Source organism: Ornithorhynchus anatinus, chromosome X5 (assembly GCF_004115215.2).
Source record: "Ornithorhynchus anatinus isolate Pmale09 chromosome X5, mOrnAna1.pri.v4, whole genome shotgun sequence".
NCBI lineage: Eukaryota > Metazoa > Chordata > Mammalia > Monotremata > Ornithorhynchidae > Ornithorhynchus > Ornithorhynchus anatinus.
In genome coordinates this window covers 49431768-49448019 of record NC_041753.1, presented here as the reverse complement: position 1 = coordinate 49448019, position 16252 = coordinate 49431768, and the positions used below count along the sequence as shown (strand labels likewise).

The 16252-nt window shown below is 36.1% G+C and overlaps 1 protein-coding gene across 40 annotated transcripts in view; it reads right to left on the bottom strand.

The window, feature by feature from the left end:
- The window catches only part of PTPRD (protein tyrosine phosphatase receptor type D), a 1860044-nt gene that overhangs the window by 653360 nt on the left and 1190432 nt on the right, over window positions 1-16252 (bottom strand). For all 40 annotated transcript variants that reach the window (XM_029056273.2, XM_029056261.2, XM_029056268.2 and 37 more), the window contains exon 7: window positions 8190-8232. The gene's annotated coding sequence lies outside the window, so the exon portion shown is untranslated. The remainder of the gene's footprint in view (window positions 1-8189; window positions 8233-16252) is intronic.

Sequence of the window (16252 nt, the reverse complement as noted above, 5' to 3'; positions counted from 1 at the left end):
ATATGTGGGAAAATTGTAAGGGTTTTTCAAATAACCGAGCAGTCTATAATTTCTGGTGCAAACAGCTTTTGAAGGGCAGGAAAAAATACAAGAATTCCCATGTGATGAAATACTTAATAGACCTACAAAATAATATAGGTTTGTTTACAACAAAACATGCTGAAACTGCTTTTTAATTTTTTTCCCCTCAAGCTTGATGGACCAGGATTTTCATATCAAACATTTGATATAAAGTATGATTTGTGATTTATGGACATCAAAGTCTTAATTTGAAATTTCCATTTCACACAACAGGAACCTGAAGGTGTTAGAGGTGCTTTTGAGTGGGGAAATGTCACATGAAGGCAAATTATAACTGAAATAAGATGTTCATTTAGTACTTAATTCATGCTTTTAAAATCAATAACATTTCATAAACACTTTATTCCTTTTTTATTTTTCATGGGTTCAGGCCAGAATTACACATCACCCTAGGTTCATGCCAAGACAGCAAGGTAGGGCATTCTCATAGGCATCATTTGTTTAAAGCCTTTCTACTTTAAATGTGGGTCCTAGTTAGTTGAATTCTGAATGCTTGCAAAAATGATCATTTGATTGAAGAGTGGGGATTCCCTCAACTTTTTAGAATACATTTCTTGCTCCCGAACCGACCGTATCATGCCCTGAGCAGATAATTGTTTAATGCCAATAAGAATGCTTGGATTTTAAAAAATCCTAATTATAAGGAATAGCATTCAATTTTCCTTTCAGGTTTCACCTTGGTTTACTTCTGAAGCTAGCTAGGCACTTCACTCATTTGTTCGCAGAAGACAAAAGTTCACTTTCACGGAAGGAATTCAAGAACAAGGGGCAGTGTTTTTTTATGTCAACATTGCTACTGCTTACTTGATGTCACTCCTAGGGCTATAAATAACCTGGTGAGTATTAGATCCCTGTTAGTGCTGTTAGAATGAGTTGATTTTAAGCTTCACAGAGATTCAGAGTCATCAAGGTATGTGTTCATTTCATACGCTTTCTGGGCAAAAATGCAAATGACTATCTACAAAAGGACAAAATTTAAAAAAAAATTACAAAGGGCAACTGCCTCCCCCGAACTCGAGGTTCCTTTCCTTCTATATCCTAAGTAAGGGGTTTCGGTCAAGTTTTAAACCTCTTCTTCTTAATGGTTATTAAAGGAATATAAGCCACCAAATGCCATTTTCTTATGAAAGATATTTCACTGAAATTAAACTCCTGATCCAGGCTGGATTTAAACTTCATTCCCTTGAGGTGAAAAACTTGATCCACATATATATTTAGAATTACGAATTAGATGCACACTGCTCTGACATTTTCTAATCAGTCTTTTACTGAATAATTAAAACAGTAGTGTAATTTTTTTTTAAATTACAAGAAGGTTCCTTTGAGATAGTAGCATGAGTAATTAGAGAGTTGGAGAGGACAGGAAGTCCATTACGTGACAGGAGAAGAAGAGTAATTTACAGTGAATAAGTAGAGTGCGTACAGACCCTTATGGATTCTTTTCAACTGAGTGTAAAATGATGGCATTAAGCCCATATATCATTCAAATTGTTAATTCCAATTGTATTTCCAGAAAGTAAAACTCCAGGTATGACTGCATTCACAAAGTGCTAGTCCTATTAGTCACATTCCCCAAATTGAAAGGTTATTTTGCATTCTAGGTGTTTCTTCCCTCTTGTGGCAACTAAGACATCAGTTGAAACATGGAAGAACAGAGGAAATCATAAATAAGAAATTACTGAAATAAAACCTTACCTTTTTCAAAAAAAGTGAGACAAAACAACCTAAGTCACATGAGACATATTTAACTATTTCCCCATAAAGGCCGATGCAATTACAATTAGAAAAATATCTTAGTGTTTGGATACAGTGGATTAAAGTTATCTAGCTACAAAATAAGTAGAGCATGAAGTGCCACAGGATGACATTCCTACCGTCTACACTAATCTTAAAGATCTTAAAGAGTTACCAAAGCAAAATTTATGCTATCCAAGCTTATGCCCTCTTTAGGGTCACTGATAAAAGTGATAAGTAGAATTTTAAAGGAATGGAAATATTTCAAAAATATACACTTGTCGTAAACGGGTAACTAAAAAAACAACATATGGCTAGACCCAAATCTAAGACCCCTAATAATAATAGTAATGATAATATTTATTAAGCATTTAGTATCTGCCTATTTCCCCCACTAGATCATAAGCTTACTGAGAAGTAGGAATAACAGTGATGGAAATGGTATTTATCGAGCACCTACTGGGTGCAACATATTCAGTGCTCAAGAGAGCTGTCCTTTACTTCTGTTGTACTCTCCCGATCTTTCAGTTCAGTGCTCTTCACACAGTAGGCCCTTGATAAATACTAAAGATCGATTAAGCAGCTCTATTGGCCCCTGGTAATTTTTATATTGCCATTTATAAATCTTTATGTATCTAGTATTCTGGTAACCCAAGAGATTGCTCCCTTAATTAGCTATCAAATGATAAATATTAGCTGGAGGGGCATTCTGAGTACATATATGTTAACTCAGAGAAGACTTAGAATGGGGCATTTTTTCACAGGGTCTCTCATCTGTGGAAGGTCCCTTACCAAAAAGTCCAGCAGATTGCAAATTTGTTTTCTCTCAGGTGTAGTCAAATCAATTACTAAGGACTTGGGAGAGTACAGTGTGAGAGTCGGTAGACATGCTGTCTGCCCACAAGGAGCTTACTTTCTAGAGGGGGAGACAGAAATATAAATTACAGATATGTACATACATGCTCTGGGCTTTGGATGGGGTAAATAAAGGGTAAAAATGCAAGGGCAATGCAGAAGTGAGAGGGAGTAGAGGAAATGAAGGTTTAGTCAGGGAAGGCATCTTGGAGGAAATGTGATTTTAATAAGGCTTTGAAGGTGGGGGGATTTAAAATTTTAAATAGTAAGATTTAAGATTCATCTCCTACCCCAACATGCCATTCATAGGGTAAAATGGAACAACAAACTCCCAGAAGAATAAATGGTAAAATATGTATTAGCTGCAGTGTATTAAGTAATATATAATCAGCTGTATAAGTGTTGCTAAAAATCACATAAAAATAAAGTCTCTAATCTGGATACAAAAAAAATGCCAATTACAGTAGTCAGACAAAATATAGATTAGGTTAAAAAAAAAATCAAACATTATTAGAAGTCAGGGGGACTCACATTCCTAACAGCGAAAACAGGCTCCCACTATTAATTGCTACTCTGCAGCCCATAATCTATTTTTATTTTCAATGAGTTCAAACCAATACTATGAAGAATTATAACTGTGGCAGTTCGATTAATTCTAGCCAAGTAGCAGTTCAAAACATAAACCAAAGCTCCTTCTTTAACAGCTGTTTTTACATTTAGCACAATGTAGATAAATTTAGCACAAACTGCAATAATCTTACATCCTCGTGGGACAAATCCACTGTAGCATATGAGAATAAAACTGTACTATCTATGCTATCTACACTAATAGCAAATCCAAATGCAACATTTACAACAACTGTTTCTTTAAAAAGTAGGCGATCAGTATTTTCCCTTTGCATACAGGCTAATTGCAAAACTTACATAAAAATGTAAAAAAAAGATTTGTTTAGAGTGACAAAACTTTTTTCTAGTGAGATTTAAGAATAAGAGCATTAGACATTTTAAAAGCAGATATAAGGATAAGAGTAGTATTTTTATCAGGTCTCTGTAGTAAGGTTCTTTTTCTAAACATAAAGCATTTTATATATTCTGCTAGCAGAATAACTAAGCACAGTTCTTTAAAATATCAAGGTCTCCAAACTCCCATGGCACCAAAGATGTCACAAATCCTCATGAAACTCAAAGATGTGAGAAAAAAGATATGTCTTGCTCTTCTTCTTATCTAACAGAGTACTATACTAAACAGGAGGATAACCTCTATAAATGAATTTCCTATTCTTAGGCAATACTACCCTAATAAATTTTATTTTATATTTACTTCTTTTGAAATTAAAAACTGGAGGACAGACACTAAAGCAATGACAATAAGGCCAAAAAAAATTTAAAGTAAGATTGATGGAACCTCTATCAAGAGAAATGAGCTATAATAGCACTTTGACAGTAGAGCACTGTATAGATAAATCCCAGTAAAGGCATACCAGAATAAACAAAGATCATTAGACCCTGATGTATTAACCAGGGAATATTCTGTAGAAAAAAATTATTAATAAATCAGATAACTGTAGAGTCAATCAAGAACTGTGTTAGGATAACAGAGGGGGAAAAAATGAATTCACTATGTACAGTCCAATGACACAACAAGTTTAAGTTGACCTCAGTCATTGTGTATTATCAATCATAAATGGTAGAAATGTTTCAGTGATTCACAGATCGTAATCAATAGTAATCTTCAGGCATGGACAATTACTAGAATGTCATAGAGCCTAACCTGGGTGAGACTCTTTCCTTTGAGTGAGCCAGTTCTAGGATGTAAGTTAGATAGTTTTTAATCCCCTTCAAGATCACAAAGGAGACCATGATAAGATTATTCCTCTAGTTAACTAGGTAATAGTGAACTATTCAAGTAAAAGCAACTACTCTATAGTTGAAATTAATTTTCTCACCTAGTTAAATCCTATCAGGTGTTGCCTATTCGGTTTTCCTTCAAGTTTAGTTTCATTTAAATTAAACTTTGAGTATCCTCTCCCAGTAAAGTTCTTTGAGGGAGCACTTTTGTCATAGGAGCTTCTTCTGATCTTCATAAGCAGTTTCCTCTAAAGCTATACAGCCATATACGCATGGCAACTTTATATGGAAAAATAATAGAAGGCTATGTGAAGGAAACACGCATTTGGTTCAATTGCAGCAATGTTAGGTTTTTGTTTTCAGAAAAGGGGTTGCTACCTATTTCCTCTCCAGCACTGTTTGAGCAGAATGAATGAAATATGGAATTGTAAACAAATTTCCCTTTGATTTTAGGACATAGTCTAGCTCTCATAGCTACACTCTTAATAGGCAGAGGTCCTATACAATCCAATACATAGCATAGATTCTTGCTATTGAAGAAAACTTCAAATCTTTCTAAGCAATATCTATGTTTGACTAGGCTCCGAAAACCACCTAATATCTGCCTTTTTTCTCCCCCTAAGGAAATTCTACACATCAAACCAACACAAATTTAAAATCACATTTCTTAGCAAAAAACTTACAACTTATAAAGATTTTAAGCTAGTTGGTGGAGACAAAAATACAGTTTGTTGATATGAATATGGGCACAATCACCCAAAAGATAGGGATATATTATTCATGTTTGACTAACAATAATCCATTGAGAGAAACTATTTATACAATAACAGTTCTTCAAATAGCTTTACAAAGATAGATTAGCTGTTATCTTTATCAAGCACTATAATTGCACCGGAGACGGTATGAGGAAGTAGAAATCTTTAGTGTGATATTAACACAATGAGGACTCATTTCCAAACAGGTTTTAATTCTCATTTCCAGAGCAAAATGATGTTTACTTATAATGCACTATTTAAATAGGTGCTAGATTATTTGAGGTTTACATTTATCGTAACACATTTCAGGTCTTCTTACATGTCTATTCCCAATTTACTTGAGTTTTAAGGGAGAAGAAAATAAAACTATAGCCTGGACCTATTTGTAAAACTATGGTGAAAAGGTTTATCTTGTGGGTTTATCAAACACAATATAAACTTCAATTTAGGCTCAGAAAAAAAAAATATTTTGGGTCTTATTGGTAGCTCTGACATTGCAATAACATTAACCTATAACTCTCAGAGAATAAAAGCCTCCTTGTGCTTCCCTTCCACATTTTTCACAACTGGCTTAAGCTTAGTTAGAGCAGAGAGCAGCTTTCTAGAGGTCAGATGTGTGAACAGCAATTCACATTTCTTTTGTGTGTCTTTCGGATGTATAGGAGACATTTTATGAGTAGAGAGTTGTTGACTGTGCTGAGGAAGGAATGACCAGGATCACTTTCTGCCTATATCGTCCCTAGTCCTACCCGAAGTCATTATGTGCCAGCTTTTGGGTATCATGATAGAGTTGCAGTGTATCATCCCTGTGCCAGTTGTGAGTGGATGATAGAGGGGCTGGATTTTTCTCAGCCATTTGAGTCCTCAGAAAAGTACCTTCCCAGACTTAAGGTTTGAAGCATATGCAAGCACCCTCAAGGCAATGAATGCCACCTCTTCCTTGTATATTGACAAATATCAACATCAGAAACTGCTGCCAAATTCCCGACACAATCAACATCATTTACAAAAGCAATCTGGAAGATGTAGCTGTATCAGAATAAAAGAATGGATAATCAGGCAGCTGGACTGGACCTGGAGAGATAGCTGCCAAGCAGGTAGACAGCTAGTGATTCCTCAAAAATCTGCAAGGAGGAAGGCTCTTATGTCTAACTCAAATCTTTCTTCTCAATTTAAGCCCATTTTCTTTTCTTTTTTTTAGCAGTTCTCAGTGGTCTGCAGAATAAGTGGTCAGCATTATCTAGATAAATCCCTTCATATAATTTTAAAAATTCCTTTGGCCTTTTCTTTTCTAGTTTATACCCCAACTTCTTTAATATTTCATTACAGAAACTATTTTCCATCCCCTTAAACAGTAATGTTGCTTTTATCTGGGTCCTTTCCAGGCTCAGCAACTAAAACCAGAAACGACACTCTAATAAAGGTCTGAACAGTGTATGGTACAATAAAAATATTACTTCCCAAATTTTGCATGTCCTACCCATATTTAAATAATCCAGTACCATGTGAACTGGCTTCTTACATAACAGTAAAAAGTGCTGACATACTCAGTGTGTGGTCGGCAATGACCCCAAGTCTTTTTCTAGTGTCCTCTGGTATAACTGTTTTTCCCCATCTTGGAGGAGATTTGTTTTTGTCCTTATGTGCTATTTTTCATGTTTCCTTATTGAGTTTCAGCTAATAACCAATTTGCCTATGAGGATGGGATCATAGCTCCCCAATTTACCTTTACAGCACAAATGCCACCATTAAACAGATTGTGACTAGCTGTGAGGGGTCTGCAGATATGAGCCCTTTCACTTAAGCATACCAGTTTCCAGAATAGAATCATAGCAACTTAATACTGAGGTAATCATATGCAAAAATTAGGAAACATTTTCTAAATTTTCTAAATGTTTTTTCTAAATTAGGAAAAAAGTGACATAAAATATAACTAACATGAGACATATATATACTATCATACTTCAAAAGAGGAAAAAAAGCCAAACAATTCATTTACTCTACTCTGCCAATGAAAATGGAGATTTCATTACAGCTTTTATTGTTTGCATGATCTGTGATGGGATCTAAAACTACAGAATGTCATAAAATGCATAGCAAATGTAATAGATTCTGTAGTAAATCCATTCATAACCATTTAGAAATCAGTAATGTGGTTAACCTTTCTCTTGCCAGTAGATGGAAATTACAGAAACTAACTGCACTCTTTTGTGTTCCTGAATGCCAAGCTAATTTTAACCATTCTAATAGAGTTCAATTCCTTAGCATATGCTCTCATCAACCAGAAATACATTTCATTGATTTACTTAATAAACAATAAAGTGGGTGGTATATAACTTCAAATAGTTTGGGAAATTTTAGGGGTCTCAGAAATTGGCTTTTAATTAAAGGTATTTTTACAGTTCTTTTTCTTTAGTCTGCAGGCACCAACTTCATCAGATCTCGAAGGGCCCCAGTCATGGCATCTCTTTTATATTTAAATATTTTCAGTGGAAAATAAAAACAATATTAAACTTAGCTATTTGTTGGCAAGTTAACAAGATGGAACAGATGTTTTATTTTAACCATTAAAAACATGACTTCAACTAACTATCCTTACATTCTGAAAACTGTGAAAGTAGGTCTGGTTGATAAAATTCATTCTTTATCCCAAACACTTTCAAAATCCAAATGATATCAAATTTCAGAAACTTCTATATAAATTCCAAAAGTACTATCACTACTGCTTAGCTATCCTCATAAGACACTTCACAAATATCCCAAATATGTCAAAATCTAAAAGCTTCATAGTGCAGCCCACAGCTCCAAAGAGCTGAACTATGATGCTCAAATACCAAATCGAAATTTACTAATAACTTAGGAGGGAGTAGATCATCTCATGACAAAAATTTAGAAGACAAAAAACTTGAATCTTACTTGAGTCTCTTCAGATCCCACTGATGTTCACCGGACTTCTCACCTAAGCAAATTAAAAGATTGAAAAATTAAACTGAGATAAATATTACTGCACAAGAAACTGCTTAATTGTTCAATGGATGGTTCTAACCCTCATATTTCAATGTGAAATTTTGTTAAATTTCAATGAAATGAAAAATTACTCATTGCACAGTGACTAGCATACTTAACAAAAGGCCAAACTAATTCATTTACTCTCCTATCCAAAATGTCTTACATCCTTAATTAATCCTTACTGAATTGAAAATATTTGCATCATTCCTTATAAAACATAGAAGGTTACACTATGCTTCACTTGAAATTCAGGAAAAAATACGTCAGATTCAAGTTTATGTTTTACATGTAATTCCTCAGGTACATCAAACAAAAACAAAAATAAATCTGATACAATGAGAACCCAATGAAAAGATTCTACACCTCAATATTTGACACTTCATAAAACTCCAGTACTATGCTAGAAACACACAACCATGCTGCATAGAAATTGCTTTTGTTAGAGCTATGGGCTCCAGAGAAAGGCAGAAGTCAGTCACTGCTTTCCTGATAATTCCTCCAGACTTTAAAATTGAACACATTAAAATTACAATTTCAAAATTTATAAAACATATTTTTTGAGTTTTCATTATGGAAATGAGAGTGAACAGAGTCTATGTGTAGGAAAGCACAACACTTCAGATAATACCCAAAACCTGGGCTTTTAATTTTTTTCACACATCCAATCCATGTCAGGGATTAAAATTATTACAGATTTACAGCTCATTATGATGCCTAAACACACCTTTGCCTTTGATAATATAGTTGCTAATTTCCTTTTTTTTTTGTCTTCCCTGGTCACTTTCAGGTTTGTTTAAAAAATTTAGAAAGCAAATCAGCAACTGGAAGGCAAAATAGAGTGCCTCAGAAAATGGCAGCATTCACAGTTATTCAAATTATTTTCATTTCTACATCTAATGAGCACTCTTCAAATCATCTACTAGGATCTGTAATGACTGTATATAATTCGGGACTCTTAAAGTAATACAGCTGTGAGGCAGCCTTGGCAAAACAGCATGGCGTAGTGGACAGAGCTTGGGCTTGGGAGTTAGAAGTTCATGGGTTCTAATCCAGGCTCTGCCACTTGTCTGTTGTGTGACTTGGGCAAGACACTTCACTTCTCTGGGCCTCAGTTCCCTCTTCTGTGCAATGGGGATTGAGACTGTGAGCCCCATGTGTGACAGGGACTGTGTCCACCCCAATTTGCTTGTATCCACTCCAGCAGTTAGTACAGTGCCTGGCACATAGTAAGTGCTCAACAAATACCACAATTATTATTATTATTTTAAATGACAGAGTATATTCAGCCTTAACATTATTCTCCTCTGTCAAGCAAGCACATGCCTCAAGTCTACATTACCATTCTCCAAAGGCAGAATTTCTCAAATGTTCCTTTACCCTCAGATCTACCACTTAGACTACAGTTTCTGGCTTTTAGTGATTCAAAAAAAGTGCAGTCAATCTAGAGTGTTTTCTCCACTCAATGTTCAGTGACAGTAGAAAAACACTTGGGAGACGTGGCTTCCAAGTACTCTAATTTACTCTGAGCACTGAAAAAAAAATAAAAGTCAGAGGCTAAGATGGAAAGTCCATTTAAGGAAACATCTGCGTTGGAATAAATAAATTTTTTAATGGGTGGTTTGCAAACACTACATTTAATTTCACTTGCCACTCAGCAGGTCATTAATAAAATACTGAAATGAATAGTCTGTCAACTTCTCAGATTCTGTGTAATGAATCAAAACAATACATGGGAAATAGGCTCTTGATTGCACATGAGTTTGGGGCTTATAAAACGGCTATAGAGGTCTAGCATTTATTTTGACTTGAGGGCTTAAATGGAAACATCTTTCAAAACCATGACTCTGGGCCAGGAAATGCCCAATTTTAGCTTCTAATCTAAATCCATCCCAAACTCCTATGAGGGTCTCTCATAATCACATTGCTCAATGTTGATCAAGAACATAACACTAAGCATTAGAGAATGAAATATGATTTGGCATAGCTAGAAGTTTACATGTGCTGGGCTCAACCCTGAAACATAGCAAAATCATAATTTACCCACATAAACATATGTTTAAATATAGCCCAATGTTTTTTGAAATAATAAAATTCACATTCTAAGTTATGGACAAATACCCCGAACAGCATAGCTGCTATAAAAAAATAATAATTTTGGAAACATATATTATAATGTTGTGTAACTCATGCATGAGTAAGAGTCCCAGTCTAAATGATGTCACATCCATGTTTTTCTGAGATGGATATATTACCATTTCCAGTTTGCTAGTTTGTTTATATTACTGCATGATTTTAAATGTATTCTTCATATTTTTATGGCACTCATTAAATGCTTACTAGGTGCCCTGAACTAAGCACTGTACTAAGTGATGGAGTCCTAAGTGATGTACTTAGTGAGGTTCTGCTCTTAGGTGACAGAGCCTCTGTCTGCTACTGAGTTTCAGGAGGTCTTAGTTTTGTTCTCTGCCCTTCTCCACCATCTGTCTTGATCTGCATTTTGATCTGAAGTCTCATTGTCATTAAAGAGCTGCATAGGTAAAAGTTTTCTTCAGTAGCCTCTCTAGGAAGAATCGGGCCAGCAAGGTCCTTTGAGATGCCTTTGTAGCTTCTGCAGTTAGCTTTCTAATCTTTCTCCTTGAAGGTGGTGATTACGGTGACATCTCTGAAGTACTGTAGCATTTCCTCAGCATTATATACGTTGAGCAAAAATGCTTTTGGTTCTCCAACCAGTGAGGAACCTATGCTTATTGCTTCTAGATTTTTGCGGGAACACCAAAAACAACTTCTTGAATCAGTGCCTGGACTGAATGTGCCTTTTATGAAATGTTCTATTCTTCATTTCCTCCTACTGAATTTATGACTTCTATTCTTTATTTCCTCCTACTGAATTTATAGCTATGAGAAGCAGCAATGCTTAGTGGAAAGAACACGGGCCTCAGTGTAAGAGGACCTGGCTTCTAATCCTGGCTCCTCCACTTGTCTGCTGGGTGACCTTGGGCAAGTCATTTAAATTCTCTGGGCCTCACTTTCCTCAACTGTAAAATGGGGATTAAGACTGTGAGCTCCATGTGGGACAGGGACTGTGTCCAACCCTATTATCTTCTAACTGCCCCAGCTCTTAGTACACCTGGCATATGGTGAGCACTGAAATACCACAATATTATTATTTTTATAACGGTTTTTTTAAATAAAATCATCTCTCTTGCTCTCCCTTCTGATCCTAATTACATGATCCTATTTCTGATTAAGTACAGCATTACTAGGTTTATTGGAGATGTCATAGTTAACAATGCATTTTTGCCTGTCTTATTAAAGAAGTATTCTCTACAAATGTTTATTTTCCATTTGCAAAGACACTTTTTTAAACATATGAACTCATCCCATTGTTGAAATCAATGATGTACTATCCAACTATTAAACACATTACACTGTGACTATTTCAATCAATAATTGTTCTTGTGTAATCAATCATATTATTGAGCACTTGCTATGCACACAGCACTGTACTAAGCACTTGGCACAGTACAATATATCAGAGTTGGTAGACTAGTTCCCTAACCACAATGACATTACAGTCTAGAGGGGGAGGCAGACATTCATATAAATAAATTACATATATGTACATTAGTGCAGTGGGACTGAGGGAGAACTGAATAAAGGGGGCAAATCCAAATCAACACAGAAGGGAGTGGGAGTAGAGAGAAAATGAGGGCCTGGTCAAGGGAAGCCTCTTAAAGGAGATGTGCATTTGGTAAAGTTTTTTACCTTAATTGTTTTTACTGCTCAAAGCAGGAATTTTTGTTGTTTCATACTCAAATAGAAAAGGCATATGTTATTTGTTGTATCTGGTAGGTTTAATAATGGTTAAGCACTGTATGTCAAGCACATTACTATTACATAGGAAACAGTCCTTGTCCATCATGGGTCTCCCACTCTAAGGGAGAGGGAGAACAGGCATTCACTCCTCATTTACAAATCAGGACAATCACATCCCTTCTAAGAAATGCTTTTTCTAATTACTGTCATCTTCCCATCCTATTTTCCCTCCACAATGAATCACAGATGCACTTATTCCTATTCACTAGGCGCTTCACCCCTCCCTCACCCCCACAGAACTTTTGTACTTATCCTTAAACTCAGTTGCTTCTTCTACTTGCAATTTATTTTCATGCTTGCCTCAACCACCTGGACTTAAAGGGAGTGTGTCCAGTCATGGTACTGTACCTTGCACAAAATAAGCCCTCAAATACCACTGAGGCACAGAGAAATTAAATGACTTGCCCAGGGTCACGCAGCAGGCAGTATTAGAGGCAGTATTAGAGCTGAGGTCTTTTGAAAAGGTTTGAACTTGACTCCTCTGAGTGTTGTAACCTTCAAAAATGGCTTACAAGAAGCAATTACGTAGCACATTTTCACTGTAAGGGCAGCAAAAGTTTTACTTCTTGTATTTTGTGAGCGTGTATAAGTTTCAGGGAATGAGAAAAGACAGTCACCTCACATCTTTAGTCTAACAAAAGCCTAAAATGGTGGTTACATTATTTTTTGATTTAACTTTACATTTTCAAGGTTATCTTTGTTGAAATGAAGAACATACATGGTGGCTGCTGCTTCTCAAAAGTGTGATTGCTATCTGCTGAGAGCTTTGCATCCAAGCACAAACTATCACAGGGCAAGCACTGGCACAGAATTTCCCCTCAACCATTAAAGAATTTCATTCTCAACAATAAAAACAATATTAGATGAAAAAATTATTTTTAATAAGCTGAAATGGACATCAGTTAAATTGAAATTATTATGTGGAAAATGAAGACATTTCCAAGTACTCCCTTGGCAGCAGTAAGCAGTGTCCTTTTTGCTGGGTGGTGATGCAGAAAGGATACATATGTAAATTAATTCTGATAGAGAAAAATAGGGATCATTTTCAACTTGTAATTCATGCCTATAAGAGTAATTCAGTTGGGTCAAGGAAAGTAATTATTGGCAGCTACCTAATAATAATGAATGACAATAATAATTTTTAAAAAACTACGTGTGTGGTGTCTACTTTGTGTATTCATCATATACTATCAAATATGTAGAGGAGATGTTTCAATCGATCAATAACATTGATTGCCATTTATCGAGTGCTTATTATGTGCAGAGGATTGTACGAAGCATTTAGGAGAGGCCAATACAACAGAGTTTGGTGGATACAATCCCTGTTCACAAGGATCTTACAGTCTAGAAGGAATGACAAAGTAAATTACAGATAGGAGAAATAGCAGAGGATAAGTGCTCTGGGAGTGTGATGAATATCAAAGTATTTAAGGCAAAACAGAAAAGAGGGCAAATAAGGGAAATGGCATTGAAATGAGGACCCAAGACATTCAAGTAATAATAGAGGAATTAGTAGATTCATTTATTCACATACACCCCTATATGGACATACATGTATATACAGCTGTCTTTCATTTTCAAAGATGGTACTACTGGTAATGAAATCCTATCCTTAATGGTGGGTATGGCTGAAATTACTACTACTAATAATAATTACGGTACTTGTTAAGCACTTACTATGTGCAGAGCACTGTTCTAAGCACTGGGATAGACACGGGTAATCAGATTGTCCCACGTGGGGCTCACATTTTTTAATCCCCATTTTTACAGATGAGGTCACTGAGGCACAGAGAAGTTAAGTGACTTGCCCGAGGTCACACAGCAGACAAGTGGCAGAGCCGGGATTAGAATCTACGACCTCTGACTCCCAAGCCCGTGCTCTTTCCACTAAGCCACGCTGCTTCTCTATGTATAACTAATATTCCATTGTACATTGTGATCATGTGAAGACATCTCTCTGCTGCACTGAAACTTTTGCCATTTGCAGGTCCTAATGATAATACTAACTGTGGTATGGGTTACATATTTACTATAGGACGAGTACTGTACTAAATGCTGGAGTAGATACAAGTTAATCAGGTTAGACACCTATCTGACATAGGCTATTGGTGTTTTAAAGGGTACCTCTTAAAATCCCCATTTTCCTCAATGTTCCTGTTAAGGATCACAATGCCTCTTCTGAATGTTGCCACACATGCTCCCAATAGTCCACTACTGCATTTTTTGAGGTTATGTTTCACTATGTCTTTCAATTTTTTTTCTTTCCACTCTGCCAGTGTTGCCCTTCAGTTTCCCATTTAGAAGTTGCTTGGGCATCTTGCGATTTTTTATTCTTCTCACGTATCCTGGCCAGTGGGAGCTGATTCGTGATGAATTTTACTTCAGTACCAATTAGCTCACAGTTTAACGATATGCCCAGTGTAGTTCTTACAGAACCCTGCATTAAGTAAAATGTATACTGATGTATGTATGATAATAATCACCCTGTGCCCGACGCTGTCTGCATGAACATAATCATTTCTTCTGACACTGCATCACATGAATTATCAGAAGAACATTCTCTAATTCTGTCATCGAGTCCTCTTCAAGATGCAAGAGAGCATCTGCTCAAGCAGAACTGGGTGTATTTCATTCTTGGTAATCTTGTGCTGCCATTTTAATGTACTTAAATGTCATATTTCATTTATTATTTTGGGGTCCTTAGTCCATGAATCCGAATCATTTTACAACATTTAAGAATATATCAATAAAACTGTCCAAGGCCTAGAACAAATCATTCCATTTTCACCAAAATTTAAAATTTCATCTTTTCTCCAAATCCACTCTTCCCCATTATTTTCCCATCATAAAAGACACCACCAGTATCATCACTGTCCCAGAAGCCCACACCCTTGGTGTCATCCTTTAGTTTTCACTATTGTTCATCTCTCAAATTGCACCTACTGCCAAATCCTTCCTGTTTTACCGCCCAACATCTCCTGGATCTTCACCTTCTATTCCACCCAAAGTCCTTCCAACTTGCTACAAGTTCTGGTCTTGCCATAGTATTAGGCTCCTTGTTAGTGTCCCTTTTTCCAGCCTCTCCCACCTCCAATCTATACTACAGGCTACTGCATGGATCATCTTCCTGAAGTGCTACTTGGCCCACATCTCCCCACAAACCTGCATCCAACAAAAGCTACTCACAACAGTCTTCATGGCTCTCTACCATCTGCCACACCTTAGCTATCTGCTCGGCTGGTTGGCTAACTGGCTATCCCCCAATGGATTTATCTTGCTTCTTCCCACACTAACCTTTTAGTTATGCTTCATTCTCAACTCTCCCACCTCCATCTCTCACTCATGCTGTTCTCACAACTTGGAATTCCCTTCCTCTCCCTATCAGACAAACCATAGATGAGCCACATGCAAAGCACTCCTAAAATTTCACCTCCTCCCCAGTTCATTTCCCAGAACCCTCAGCCATATCATCCCTTCAGCCAACTCTAGCACTTATGAACGTATTTAGTACTCATGTATATGTCTGCCAATGTATCTTTCACAATTCTCTAAATATTTATAATGTTTGTCTTCCTTGTTAGAGTACAAATTCTTTATAGGCAGGAAATGTGTCACTTGCTTAGTTTGTCCCTCCCAGACATTTAGTACAGTGCACTACAACAAATATGAGCTAAATAATAAATGCTACTGCGGCTACTAATGTCATTTCTAGTACCAAAGCAGGAAATAAAAAAAATAGGCCTTAAAAACACTTTTCCTTCAATTATCTCTGGATAATAAGGTGGATTTTTTTTTGCCTCAAAATTTAAATAATTCAGTTCCAGGTGTAATTTTAGGGCTAAATTAACTGCAAAATTTGCATTTCTAGATCCATGCTCAGGTTTAATTTTTTTTTTTAATTCAGCTGCCCTCTAGTTGGAAAAACACACACAACACTCCTTTGGGTAGAGTTAGTGTCTCCAGGTGGTCTCATTTTATGACTACAATATCTCTGCCTCAAAACATGATGACTTTTTACTGTTAGGACTGCAGAATGTAAATGAACTAAAGTCAATTGTACCTGATTGTCTAAATTGCTTCTGATACAACAATTC